This window comes from Pseudophryne corroboree, chromosome 6 (assembly GCF_028390025.1).
Source record: "Pseudophryne corroboree isolate aPseCor3 chromosome 6, aPseCor3.hap2, whole genome shotgun sequence".
Taxonomy (NCBI): domain Eukaryota; kingdom Metazoa; phylum Chordata; class Amphibia; order Anura; family Myobatrachidae; genus Pseudophryne; species Pseudophryne corroboree.
In genome coordinates, this window is record NC_086449.1 from 309,335,037 (window position 1) to 309,350,517 (window position 15,481).

Below are 15,481 nucleotides of genomic sequence, written 5' to 3' on the forward strand. Positions count from 1 at the left end.
AGTCAGATTCTACTTCTCATTTATTTATCACCTTCTAGAAGATAAAACCTGGGCCAATATTTACTAAGAATTCGAGTTTGTCCGTTTTGTGTTTTTTTTTCTAAGTCCCAATCCGGGAATTCCCTAAGCACCAATCTCGGCAGTGTTTGGACTATTCGTAATGGTTTGATTTGCAAAGTTCCGAAATACGAATGAATAGACCATCGGTCAAACGCGGCTGTTATTTCATACAATACGGGAATTCACTATTCATTCGTATTTGGGTGTTAGTTTCTGAGTGCTCAATTGCGGTCGTATTTTTTATTTTTTTGCGAATCGGTAAAAAAAGCGGCAAAAAAATAGACCTGCTTTTTTCAATCGTGTTTACATGTGTTGCAACTCAAAAATCAATCACACCTGAATTAGGATGCCTATAAAAGGATGTTAGGCCCATTTCAATACACCTACACTCAGAAATCGCTACCAACACTCCTCACCAAACCACAAATTCACCTACCTCCACAGCACAACCTCCCTCCTCCTCACCACTAAACCCACGAGGTGCGGACGGTTTGGGGCGTATTTATATGGTTGCGCACAGACACTCCTACCACCTGAAACACAACCAATCATGAACGGGGATGAAAATCGAAACTGAAAGTGAAAATGCGGCCGCAGGAAAAAAAAACCCTGCCGCGTTTAACTTAGGAAAAAAAACAGCAAATACAACAAAAACACGTACGCAAACGACAATGACGGCCGAAAATGTGCCAAAAAAAACACGACTGGCATCGACATCGGAAAACACGAAAACCATAAAGTCGACTGCTACGTAACTTTGCGTATATGGGCCCTCATTCCGAGTTGTTCGCTCGGTATTTTTCATCGCATCGCAATGAAAATCCGCTTAGTACGCATGCGCAATGTTCGCACTGCGACTGCGCCAAGTAACTTTGCTATGTAGAAAGTAATTTTACTCACGGCTTTTTCATCGCTCCGGCGATCGTAATGTGATTGACAGGAAATGGGTGTTACTGGGCGGAAACACGGCGTTTCAGGGGCGTGTGGCTGAAAACGCTACCGTTTCCGGAAAAAACGCAGGAGTGGCCGGAGAAACGGTGGGAGTGCCTGGGCGAACGCTGGGTGTGTTTGTGACGTCAACCAGGAACGACAAGCACTGAACTGATCGCACAGGCAGAGTAAGTCTGAAGCTACTCTGAAACTGCTAAGTAGTTAGTAATCGCAATATTGCGAATACATCGGTCGCAATTTTAAGAAGCTAAGATTCACTCCCAGTAGGCGGCGGCTTAGCGTGTGTAACTCTGCTAAATTCGCCTTGCGACCGATCAACTCGGAATGAGGGCCCTTGTCTTTAATGTTTTCATTTAAAATACGGTTCATGAGTTATGGTTTATTATTACCACATAGTATATATGATGAAACATTTCAATCAATCAGAGCTTTTTATTATTAAAATCATAATTTTAGTAAAGCTTTTAGACAAGAGATTTGTATGCTATCACATAGATTTAAGGCACTGTTTCCTGTGACAAATATGTGTAAATTGTGCTGTCCTGTTTCATCACAAGGCATAAAGTTCTGGGAATTAAAGGTACAAAGTTCTGGGAATTATTAAATGCTGTTTATAATTCACCAATAATCAAAATGACACTTTAATGTACCAAGGACGTTATTTATGAGAAGAAGCCATTACTAAGTCATTCTCTGCTTATTTAAAGGAATATTTAACGTTGGGCTTTGATTTTAAATTTCTTGAGATGCCATAACAAACAGTTTAGCACTAGTACACTTGTTACACTAGTTTCCTGTAAAGCTGCATGCATTCCATGGAAGCACTTGTAGGATTGAAAATTGTGAATGTCATACTTTCAAAAGAAAAAACAATATTTGACTAAGCCACCCCTGCGGTCCAGTTTTGGGTTGGGGGTGACAGAGTAGTTTGTTGGGACCGCAGCCTCCAATACAGGTGCTGCTTTTTCTTCTAGCCAGGTCTCTGTAATACAGGCTAGATCTGCAGATTCAATAAGGTCAGCAATTGTTGCAGTCTTGTTTCTTATAGATCTGGCATTACAAAGGACTGACCTGATTGGGCATACCAGAGGGCATTCAGTTTTCTTTAGTTTTTCTTTCTTTAGCAATACAGTATATTTGTAATATGAGGCAGTCCTGTCCATTCCCCACCTACCATATAAAATAAATCCTGCATAATTCAATCATCATTATGTAGTAACTTACTTAAGTAATAATATATATTGGTTGTGGTTTACTCAGTACCTGTCTGCTGCACTGTGAGTCTGTGACTCTCATCCAGATCCCGATTCCTGACTCAGACAGTGACTGACTGGCTGCCAGTCTGACTCTGTCACTCTGCTACTGTACAGGGGCTGACTGGGGCTGGGCAGCAGGCCCAGGGATGCACATTGCAGACAGTGGGACTCTGGGAGTGGGTGCACGTAATGAACCTCTAGGAACATTTTGGACAACCAGGATATCTTTGAGGCTAGCTGGGACTAAGCGGGCGCCTAGGTTGTGTTGTGGAAACTGTACCCCTTTTTTGATTCAAAAAGTTATATGTGATCATGTATAAACGGAAGCCAATATGTATCCATAAACACAGGACTATACAGAAGTGTTGCATTTTACCCCTATGGGACTATTTATTATTGATTGTGTTTTTTCCTTGATAAATATCTATTAATTTTACGTTGTTGAGCCCATGTATCAAATCAATACTGTTTAACAATTACCAGGAAGGTGAAAAACATATTTTAGCATGGGGGAGGGAAGGGAGTTGTGCAGAGATTTTACTATAAGAATCTGGTGCTGAGCAGCATTGTAGATACTGTAACATCCACTTGAGAAGGAACTCATCACAGGGATCACAGCATGTGTATAGAATAAGCTGTGCTCCCTATGGAAATGGAGACCAAACTCATCACAGAGCAGAATGTGGCCAGTGTTGGGACCTGAGTGGGGGCGCTACCACTGGCAGCCCCCACTCCAGTCATTTATTTGTTGCTCCACAGCTGCATTGGGTGGAATGATGCAGAGCAATCTGTCACTTCTGTAGCCCACCTTCACACTCTGACAGCCCACACCACGCTCCCACATGCCAACGCCAATCATTAAGGTGTCTGTCAATGCAATTCATTTCATTGATTGATCGCTTGCAACATCCTCCTGGCAGACAGCTATACGATCAGAAACTAAAGTCGGTAATTAGAAATAAACAAAAAACCCTTGTACTTGTATTCAATACATTTTGCTGTCGGTGAGACTGCAATGACCACTGTAAGTGTGCCCCAGATTTGGAAAACTGTCCTATACCATTCAGACACTGAGCTTCTATCTGTAAAACCGTAATACATGTATGTGCACCTTGTTAATAATAGCTTTCTGTATAATCTTCCTGTATGAAAACAGAAAGGGCCTGCTTCAGAGATGGACGTTGCTGCATTCCTCAGAAGCGATAACATGCAAATGTTAGATTTAGTTTTCACCTCTTTTATGCCTGCAACTAAATGTATATGTATGCAGGCGACTCGAAACACCAAACTTCATGTACTATAATCAGACACTTAACACACGAGTTATTTGTTACTATGTAGCAAGCCTGCTAATTCTAACACTGAATAAGCTTATTTCATTTCTTAGTTTAGACACTGGCAGCCAAGTAGATCTATGTAATTTAAACATAGTTAAAATTAGTAGGTATGCTAAATAGTAGATACTATACCTTATGTGTTAAGTGTTTGTCTGTGGTATTCAAGGTCCGATTTTCGAGTCCTCTGATCGAGCACTGAACATTGGGTGTTAGAATTCTGCTGGGTGAATGGAGTAGACAATTTTCTCCTGTCATTTCCATTGGGTTAAGCTGACTCATAGTTACATAGTTACATAGTCAGTGAGGTTGAAAAGAGGCAAAATGCCCATCGGGTTCAACCTGCTGGTTGTTTCAAAAGGGTTGCGTATAATATGCCAGCGCAAGGTAGGCTGGCGGTCAGAATACAGACGCTAGCATCCCAATGATGGAGATCCCAACAGGAGTGAGATAAGGGGTGTGATAAGATTTCTAACTCACTCCCCAAACCCTAACCCTTCCTTACCAGAGCCTAACTCTAACCTCCCGCATTGGTGCCTAACCGTAACCTCCGTGGTTAGTGCTTAACCCCACACACCCCACCCCTAACCTTCCCCCTTAATGTCTAAACCTAACCCCCCTTCTGTGGTGCTTAACCCTAACCCCCAGAGCTGCAGCCTAACCTAACCCCCCTAAACACTGCATCTTAATCCTAACCCCCCCCCCCCCCAGGTTGTGGATAATGCTCCCCCCCCCCCCTCCCCCCTCTGCAGCCTAACCTTATACTTACCTTCGGGATTCTGGCTGTTGGGATTCCGGTACAGGGATTCCAATATTTTTTGGATGCCGGTGTATGTGTTCTGATGGTTGTTGGGATTTCGGCAGCCGGAATATTGACCGTTCGCTGTCTAGAAACTATGCATGTTTTTTGGAGCTTGATATAACTGCATTGCTAGTTTGTCTAAAGCAGATCTTTGATAGATAGGCAATTTACTTAAATCATGTGGAAACTACATTTTTCTGCATGATTTTTGGACAAATTTTTATACTTTAAAAAATCTGTTCTATATTGGTGGCATCTTAAAACAGAAAATTACATCCTCATCATTTACACAAAAAGTGAAAGTTTCCATCCAGCTTGTGAAACACAGAAGTTCAGGCTCAGCAATCTTTCTCAGAACAATCGTCACAGCAGAAATGGGAATATGCAAATACATTTTGAATGGAAGATAAACCCTTCTCAGAAGCTGGTTATAGTTTCTTGCCTGCATGCAGTATATAATTGCAGCTATTTAGACATGCCTTTTACCTGTTTAACAACCATCTGAGCTGAAACAAGTGTCTTTGCTTTGTTTGATCAAGAAACCAAAGATTTTTTAGAATGAATGATAATTGAAACTGACATTTGTGAAGATGGCTCTGACTGATTCAAAATATTCAGTAGAGAAGAAAGAAAAGGCAAATTCAAATGATAATTATTGATGAATTATTTATAATAGATAGATGCACAGTCTTGCATTTTGGATGAACTGATACTGAGTTTAGAATTCAAAAATATTCTGCATATTTATTGTAAGTGAGAGAGTAATAACTGTAATCAGCCCAGCAGAACAGGCCATTTAACGCAATATTTCAAAATTTAGTGACTACTGAATACACAGGTTCTCAGAATGGGACAGTTCCTTTATGTTTAAATAGAAGCATTTTATATACTATAGAAAACAAGTTTCATGCATTTCTTAAGAATAACCTTTCTTTTAGACTTCATACAGTATTGTGCCATGGTATAACTACAGGTTGAGTATCCCATATCCATATATTCCGAAATACGGAATATTCCGAAATACAGACTTTTTTGAGTTAGAGTGAGATAGTGAAACCTTTGTTTTTTGATGGCTCAATGTACACAAACTTTGTTTAATACACAAAGTTATTAATAATATTGTATTAAATGACCTTCAGGCTTTGTGTATAAGGTGTATATGAAACATAAATTAATTGTGTGTTTGTACACACACTTTGTTTAATGCACAAAGTTATAAAAAAATATTGGCTAAAGTTACCTTAAGGCTGTGTGTATAAGGTGTATATGATACATAAATGCATTCTGTGCTTAGATTTAGGTCCCATCACCATGATATCTCATTATGGTGTGCAATTATTCCAAAATACGGAAAAATCCGATATCCAAAATACCTTTGGCCCCAAGCATTTTGGATAAGGGAGACTCAACCTGTATTATCTTTCTTTAGATTTTTGTCTGCCTTTAGATTTACTGGGACATTATACCAAACTACTTATTGTTTACACTACCTCTTACTAACATGCAGGTTTTATTGTCTTTCATATACAGTATCACTCATGTTCCATGCAAATCATATTGTAATTTTCTAAACAGGCAAAAATCCCAATAATCAGCAGCAAGTTTAACCCTGACACTACTGGACAATGAGTAGGAAAACCAATGGCCTTTATAGAGATGCTTCTTACTGACCTACAATGTCAACAGAATGCGTTTTTTCAACCTAGGCTTTGTTTTGTGAAGGGGCAGCACAGACGTAGTAATGGTTAGCATTACTGCCTAACAGCACTGAGGTCATGGGTTCGATTCCCACCATGGCCCTAATTGTGTGGAGTTTGTATATTCTCCCCGTGCTTGTGTGGGTTTCCTCCAGGTACTCTGGATTCCTCCCACAAATTTACTTGTAGGTTAATTGGCTTCCAACAAACATTAATTCTAGCGTGAATGACAATGTAGATTGCAAGCTCCATTGGGGCAGGGACTGATGTGAATGGACAAATATCCTCTGTAAAGCGCTACGGAATATGTGTGCGCTATATAAATAACTGGTAATAAATAATGTTTTTAATTAAAACATACTGTAGCCACAAGTTTTGTCATGAGGGCTTTACTCCTGATGAAACCAGTGGTTATGACTAGCTGCACATCCTCCAGCATAATAGGGAAGGTGTGCAATGAGTTATCAATACAATAAACCTTCTCAACCCTTTTCTTGAGTTCTTCTTGGTAGATTGTCAAGTCAAGTCAGTGACTCCTAGCGTAGTGCTAAGATTTGGTGGTTGTGTGTGGAGGGAGGGCATGAGTACAGCCCCTGTGTGTCAGGGAACTGCCGCAATTCACTTAAAAGCCCAGTATTCTCTTACTGACTGGTAGCTTGAAAAATCAGAGCTCAGAGAGGTATATATTTAGGAGACTCCCTTATGACAGTCTGTGGATTTGGATATAATTAAACTTATATCCACATGTTCTTGTGAAGGTTCATCTAGACCTCCCAGTGGGTTATGCAGCAAAATTAAATACCTGCTTATCCATTTGTGAGGTTGCTACCTTGGCATTATGTGCTGTGAAGCCAAATAAAATAAATAACCCCCAGCACTGGGCATTAGCAGTTACATTACCCGCCCTAGCATCCTGGTGTTTTGAGGGGCTAGGACAATCTTGAAAACAAACAACAATCATATTACAATCCAGGGAAAGGTGTTTTTCTCCAAGCATTGATTTGATTTTATCAAAACTCATGTATCACTGGAGGGTACTGGTGCAGACATGGACATAGCTGTGCTTTCAAATTTACTGCTAAACAGAAAAAAATACAAGAGTTTCCGATATTTCATTTTAAGCATGTTTTGTCAAAAACAAGAGACACTATTATCTGATTTTCCTGATTGGATGTGGAATAACCAGATGTATTATCTTGTAATCAGACTAAATACAACCAACATGGGGGGTCACTCAGAGTTGATCGCAGCAGCAAATTTGTTAGCAGTTGGGCAAAACCATGGGGTCATTCCGAGTTGTTCGCTCGTTGCCGATTTTCGCTATGCTGCGATTTGTTGCTAAATGCGCATGGTGCGCAGCGCTCATGCACTTAGTTATTTAACTAAAAACTTAGCAGTTTTGCTGGGTTCGTGCGGCGCTTTTCAGTCGCACTGCTGATCGGTGAGTGATTGACAGGAAAGGGGCGTTTCTGGGTGGTAACTGAGCGTTTTCTGGGAGTGTGCTAAAAAACGCAGGCGTGTCAGGGAAAAACGCGGGAGTGGCTGGAGAAATTGGGGAGTGGCTGGCCGAACGCAGGGCGTGTTTGTAACGTCAAACCAGGAACTAAACGGACCGAGCTGATCGCAATCTAGGAGTAGGTCTGGAGCTACTCAGAAACTGCAAGAAAATATTTAATAGCAATTCTGCTACTCTTTCGTTCGCTATTCTGCTAAGCTAAGATACACTCCCAGAGGGCGGCGGCCTAGCGTTTGCAAAGCTGCTAAAAGCAGCTAGCGAGCGAACAACTCGGAATGACCACCCATGTGCACTGCAGGGGGGGGCAGATATAACTTGTGCAGAGAGAGAATTAGATTTGGGTGGGGTGTGTTCAATCGGAAATCTAAATTGCAGTGTAAAAATAAAGCAGCCATTATTTACCCTGCACAGAAACAATATAACCCACCCAAATCTAAAGGCGTGTACACATGGTGAGATTTATCTGTCCAATCTGTCTGGTGAGAACAAAATTCTGGCAATGGATGAGAGCAAATTACAATCAACCATTTTCTCCCAAACACTGGAAAATGGATGATTTAACACATTTTTCCAAACAAACTGATTTAACCTATTTGTTTGAACAACCATTGTCTATTTTCCAGTGGTTGGGAGCAAATGGTCTATTGTCATTTGCTCTCATCCATTACCAGATTTTTGTTCTCACCAGACAGATTGGACAGATAAATCTCACCATGTGTACACACCTTAACTCTTTCTGCACATGTTATAACTGCCCCTCCTGCAGTGCACATGGGGGGTAATTCCAAGTTGATCGCAGCAGGAAATTTTTTAGCAGTTGGGCAAAACCATGTGCACTGCAGGGGAGGCAGATATAACATGTGCAGAGAGAGTTAGATTTGGGTGGGTTATTTTGTTTCTGTGCAGGGTAAATACTGGCTGCTTTATTTTTACACTGCAATTTAGATTGCAGATTGAACACACCCCACCCAAATCTAACTCTCTCTGCACATGTTATATCTGCCCCCCCTGCAGTGCACGTGGTTTTGCCCAACTGCTAAAAAATTTCCTGCTGCGATCAACTTGGAATTACCCCCATGGTTTTGCCCAACTGCTAACAAATTTGCTGCTGCGATCAACTCTGAATTAGGCCCATGGTGCAAAGATATTTGCAGAGCTTACAATGGATGTTTGATACTTTCAACTCAGCACAGTTCAGGAATGTTGGCAGGTATGCAGTTCATTAAGGGGCAATGAGCCACAGAGTGATATATCACTACCTTACAGTCCATCTGCTCAATAATGTTGTTTTATTTAAAATTTTCAATTCAACAATACAGAGGAATAGAAACAATGAGAAATAGATGCAAAACAAATATACCTGTGATGGTGAGGAGAATGGCAAACATGTAAGAGACTAAGAATAAAACACATATAACATGGCTTTTGGCATGTTTGATGTGCTTCAAAGATCCATTAGGGGTCATTCTGACCTGATCGCACGCTAGGATTTTTCGCTGTGCTGCGATCAGGTCAGAACTGCGCATGCGTATGCACCGCAATGTGCAGGCGTGTTGCACGGGTACAAAGCGGATCGTTGCTGAGCGATGAATTTTACAAAGAATCTATTCGCACAGCCGATCGCAAGGAGATTGACAGGAAAAGGGCGTTTGTGGGTGTCAACTGACCATTTTCTGGGAGTGGTTGGAAAAATGCAGGTGTGTCGAAGCGTTTGCAGGGCAGGTGTCTGACGTCAGTTCCGGGCAAGAACAGGCTGAAGTGATCGCAGCAGCTGAATAAGTTCTGAGCTACTCAGAAACTGCACAAAACTTTTTTGTACTGCCCGACTGCACATGCGATCGCAGACTTGCAAAGCAAAAATACACTCCCCTATAGGCGGCGACTATCTGTTCACAGCGCTGCAAAAAATAGCTAGCAAGCGAACAACTCGGAATGACCCCCATAGTCCAAACCTGCACCAATATACACAACCTACACCCAGGGCAGTAGAGAACATGGCTGGGCCCCGATACTTTTAAGGGAGTGTGGACTAATCACAGGAGGTGTGGCCCTGCACCCTTAGAAAAAAATACAGGAAAAATAGTACTTTAAGCACAAACCCTGGCCATACTGCAGCCCAGCTTAGAGCATTGTGTGCTGGGCTGAGGAGAAGAGCTACAGTTGCTGCTGTCAGGTAAGGGAGGGAGGGGCCTTCGGCCCATGCTGGGCCTGAGTAAATGGTACCTGACCCCCCACCTCTCGGCACCACTGCCTTCACCATGCCCCGTTACAGATTTTGGTATTTCCGTAGATGTGTGTGCCCCAACCCACCTATTTCCCACCCTAAACTGTGCAATAAATGTTGTTAGATGAGGAAACAAAGGGTAACATATTGAGTGATGCATTTATGCATTCCTAGGCACACACCTACTGTATGGGGCCATTTCACATTATCCAGACCTGCATATTGCACAGAAATGTACCTTTTTTATCATCAATGTTTTATTTAGAATAGAAACGTTAAACCTAATTGTGCCTGTGTCATGGTTGACTGGCACTTATTCAGGAATCTACCTCACTGAGCCAACACACTGTAAATAAGACAGCTAATAAAAACAAATCTTGGTGCTTTTGTCGTCTGTTACTCCCATTTGTGGAATGTAATGATTTTATAGCTTTTAACATTTGCTGGGAAAATCGTCTTTTGTCGCTGCCATGCATTCTGGCAATGTTTGTAAAACTGTGCTCCAGCCCTGTGATATTTACAGGGAATATTTTCTTCATTAAACAATTGGTGGTCGTAAAGGTCACCCGAGCAGAATGCCATTTTCTTTCTAAATGTGCTGATTGTTTGCTAGAGAAAGAGAAAAGATTTTGCAGAGTACTTGTGTGGATTGTAAGTAGCAATTCTGTACTATTTCCAATGTGGGTTCCTATTGTTGTAACAGTTTTTCAAAGTTTAATTGTATTAATTTTAATTCAAAAGGATTCTGAATTTTGTACTTACTGTGTGAAAAGCACATTGTCCATAAATAATACCGCTTTCACATCGCAATGCTGTGTCGCACCCGGAAATTGGAAATGGGTCCTTACCGGGTGCGACCTGGCATTGGACCCTTTCAGACTGGCTTCCCGACCTGGCAATATGCTGTGTCGGGTTGCCAACGGGGACAGAGGTGGCATCAGGGGTGGGTGGGGAGGCGGCGATGGGTGATAAGATCATCTCCACGCTGCCTCTGCCTATACTGTGAACGGGTCCCGGGTTACATCGACCTGGCAACCCGTTCACACTGCACCTGTCCCGGTAATAACCCAGGAATGACCTTTCTTTATTCCTGGGTTCAAATACCGGGTCAGGCAAGCTGGGATTTTGGGAGTGACCTCTTTCACACCACACAGCGACCTTTGTTGACTCAGCAATATACCGGATCCATACCGGGTTATTTGTGCGGTGATAAAGGGGTATTAGTTACAAGTTACAAATTAGTAACAAATTAGTTAAAAATAAGTTACAAATTAATGTTATATACTCTATGCCTAAATAAAAAGAAGAAATAAAAGACAGACCTTCAGCACATTTTTCTTCCGTTACACTGATTAGTGACTCTTGGTGCCGGAAAACAAGTAGGGTTACAGTACCTGTCCAGGCATACTGTGCTGCTAGGAACATATAGGCAGTGCACTGTAGGTCTCTGGACAGCAATTCAGGCAAACACAGTGTCCATGTGTTCAGCTCAATTCCTCAAGTCATTTTTAAAATAATTAGTTTAATTAAACTTTAAACAGTTATTTGTAACTCTGTAATACTGAAACGATTGTATACATTGGGGTAGAGGTATGAATGCTTGTTATGGGGGAGAAGCAGTATCAGCATCGTTATGTGCAAGACAGCATGCCAATATGCAGGGTAATGTACAATATGAACGTTCATTTGCACTGATCATTCCAACACCAGCAGCTATCCATTTTGACAGCTGTATGTGTCTCTGCTTATACACCACAGCCAGGGACAGTGATGTCCCTGGCTACGGTGGCTGTCGTCTGTAGGCTGCATGTGAAATCTGGCGAGGGTACTGAGCTCTCGTGCATGCCTGGTGGAGCCGACCGGGGGAGAGACACAGTGCATTAGCACTAGACTGATGCACTGTGTGCTCTAGCAAGGATCACCTTGGGGGGGATTTTACTCACCCGCTCCAGCAGACTAGATAGTAATACATCTTGTTGGTAATGAGGTGAAGCAGGAAGTGCCGCTATAATACATCTCCCCCACTGTGTGCTTGTGCATGGTAGAAGTGACTATAATTGTGATAAACTTGGTTGATCGCAATACTATTGGTCATTTAAAAGTCTTGCACTTGCAGCCATGGCTCCTAAACTCATTTTAGAATAAAACTATGGCTGCTCCTCCCAAAAAAGTGGCACCTTAATTACATTTTTTATGAAAACCACATTTTCCCACCAGCCTATGGCACTGTAGCCAATTCTCTTGGTCATGCACAAGGTGTCATTGAATGGAATCGTAGAGGTACAATGATAGGATCCTCATCTCATTACTGCATATGCTCTAAACAAACATGGTTAATAACACCATTAAAAATATTACTTCAAAAAGAGTCAATTACAGGAAAGTTTCAAGAGCTTTGTCTTAGATGGATTTTATACATACTTTGTTTTTGTTACAACCACGAGAAAATGTTTTAATATATACCAAGCTTACTGTATATTTGATCAACACTATGTGCTGGACAAGGGAGAGGCTCCACGTGCTCTTTATTAGGTTCAGGATGTTGACATTCTATTGTTGGTTCTACTTCTGCAGGAAAGTCCACACAGTCCAGAACTGGTTTGGATAAATCAAATTATATAGGTCATGCAGCTCAGGAAGTTTATTAAAGTACTTATATGTACCTAATATCTTTTAAGCTAGAATAGTTAGGGGTCATGTTGGACTTCTCAACAGACACACTTTACTTAATGATGTGATCGACATGACACCATCATAATTCTCCTCCCACTTGAACTTTGTACATCAAGGGTCTAATTTTATAGCTCGTTTTGCTTGTTATTTATCTGCTCTAAAATCCTGAACAAGCTTGCCTTGGCCAACAGCAAAATCTTTGTGAGTCCTTGATAGCCCTTTTGGAACTGTTTATAATGTACCTCTCTCCTTGTTTCTGGCTTTACTTAGTCTCACTGAGACCTCTAGTTCCTCCATAAAAATAACATAGTGGGGATTGCCCAGTAGTGGAGTGTGCCATGTTATGGTAGATAAACAAAAAGTTATAAAAAATTTTGCTGAAGCAGCATTGATTTTTTACTCGTGGGTCTATTAAAAGTCTGTATGTACAGTATAAGTGCAAGTATGTACAAATCTGAAAGCCAGGCCATTGGTGGCTGGATGGCTAGGAGCTGAATAAAATGTTTCATTCCGTTTCCTTTTATGAATCTCAGGAATTCATCTTAGATAAATTGCATCCCATTGTCAGTAGAAATCTGTTCTGGCATACCATTGCTGGCAAAGACAGTCCTAAGACAGATATAATTTTCCCTAATGTAGTGAACATCTTTTGTATCACCTCAGGCCATTTGGCATAGGCTTACTTGCCTGAGGAAGCAGACAGTGATCTGTGATATGTGTTGCACCCAAACAGTGAGTGTTTTTTATTCCTATTCACTTCTCTACATTTCATTGTCATTTTTTTCTTTGCCACTTTTTAATATATATTTTTATATCTTTGTTATTTTCCTGTTTTATCTTCAATTTAAAGTTTAAATATGGTAACTTGAATTGCATACAACTTAATAAATAGCCTTTTAAGCATTCTGATTGAGATTTTATCTACAAGTAAGTGCTGTACAGATTCTAAGTAATCCTCTCCATATGTAAGTTTCTCCCTACAACCATGTATCCCTGTACATACATCAAAGTCACCAAAGACATCGGGGTTCAAATCAATGTCACAAGTGAACATACATATGACAAAGGATGAGTATAGACCAATAAGTCCTTATCTGGCATCACCCATTGTATTCCATACATCTTCTGAGAACGATGACAGCTCTAATTCCAGGAAAGAACAGTGCACATTGCGACCACCGTCGGGTATTGGTGAAATATTACCCAAGGTGAAATTCCTTACATTAATTGGTGAGCATATGTGTCGGATGACTGTTTAACTTACATTATACAGTGTACACTATATACAGTACAGCTTTTCTCTTTCTCTGTACCCAAACAACAACTTATGAATGTAAAAGTTGGAGAAGTGGAGGAACTACTTCTCTTTACATATTAACACTTTATGGAACTTTATTGATTGAAGTGCCCTAGTTAACAGCTTCATACTCTCAACATATGGAGAACTTTGAGAGTCAAGTCAAAAACTTTTGAAATTAAACTGATTGTTCCTTGTTTCTCTGACAATTAGCTTATTGGCAACTGATCAATTAGCAGATTGTAATAAACCTACAAGTAGTATTATTGTTTTTTTCCTCAGATTGGGACTGGCAATGTGGAACATCAGAATCAGAATCGGCTTTATTGGCCAGGTGTACTCACGTACACTAGGAATTCTTTGTTGTACAATGCATCACCAAGCAGCAACATGAAGGGGGAGTACATAGCATAAGAAGGGGGAAGAACATAGCATACATTACACAAATTACATGTATGAGTTGATACTGCACATTGCAACTGTACAATAGACTCAACATATTAGACATATTATACATGTAAGACTAAACACAAAGGCTGCTTGGCAGAGCAGCACCGAGGCAGCCATCTGCGGCGCCAACTAGAACTCAAACAATGCACATAATACAGAAGATTTAAGTATTACATCAAAAAATAAACCACACAGACAATAAAGACAGAAAGCATAATGCAGGGTTGGTGTAAGCATTTTGGGTAATAACCTCCAGGGGTTGTGTATTCCACCCTCACAAGGTACCAGGTGCGGCAGCCATCTTAGGCGCACTGCGTAGGATTACCCAGGGTGGAATAGTCCACCCCTAGAAGAGAACACAAAACGGGGAGATTGCAGAGTCCTTAGGTTCAGAGTAGGGTTCCAATAAAACCATCAGGTCCATGTATTTTTCATCCCATTTACAAGTTTACCAGATAAGGCAGCCATGTTGGGCGCACTACGAAGGTTACACAGTGGGAGATGAGCCATACAAGGGCCAAATGCATTTATGGGAAAACTGACACGTGTGTAGGAGTATGCTATAACCTGCATGGAAAGATCCAAATGAAGCACACCCTGCCCATGGAGGAACCATCCGAGGCAGCCATGTGAGGTGCACTGTGTAGGTTACTGCTGGCAGGGTGTGCAACCAATGGAGGTACACATTACAGGAATAACACACAGTGGGGGGAAAGTACCCTGTAAGAAGAAAGAAGAGAAAGACACATTTACAGGAAAACATTAATTTGTGAAAATGATAAATGTCCTGGTCTCGTGAGAGCAGTGCGGGTGGGTGTGAGAGTGTGAGGAGCAGTGCGGGTGGGTGTAAGAATGTGGGGAGCACACTAATGTCCAATGGAACTGACCCAGCAAAATCTGGTCCTGATGCGCACGCCCCTCAGTTCCCTGCTCAGCTTGAGGGGTAGTCTTGGGGGCAGTCATGATGTTCTTGGACAGAGAAGTAGTAGGCATTGGTCCTGGTGTTCTCAAGGCAGAGGTGAGGAGAGGCCACATGATGGTCCTGAGTTGCAGTGTTTGGGGAAATTGTTTTATTCGAGATTTTAGCGTAGTCCAAATCCAGTTCAAACTCTGGTTCTAACTCCATTCTTAAAACACATTCTTAACAAATGCATTCTTCACAATTGCAAGCAGGCCAAGTCCTGACTGCAGGCCTTGATAATATTGCTCTTAAATGCTCCA

At 41.3% G+C, this 15,481-nt stretch overlaps 1 protein-coding gene across 1 annotated transcript in view; it reads left to right on the forward strand.

The window, feature by feature from the left end:
• ENTREP2 (endosomal transmembrane epsin interactor 2) overlaps positions 1-15,481 on the forward strand; it is a 1,280,798-nt gene that overhangs the window by 380,827 nt on the left and 884,490 nt on the right. The window lies entirely within an intron of this gene.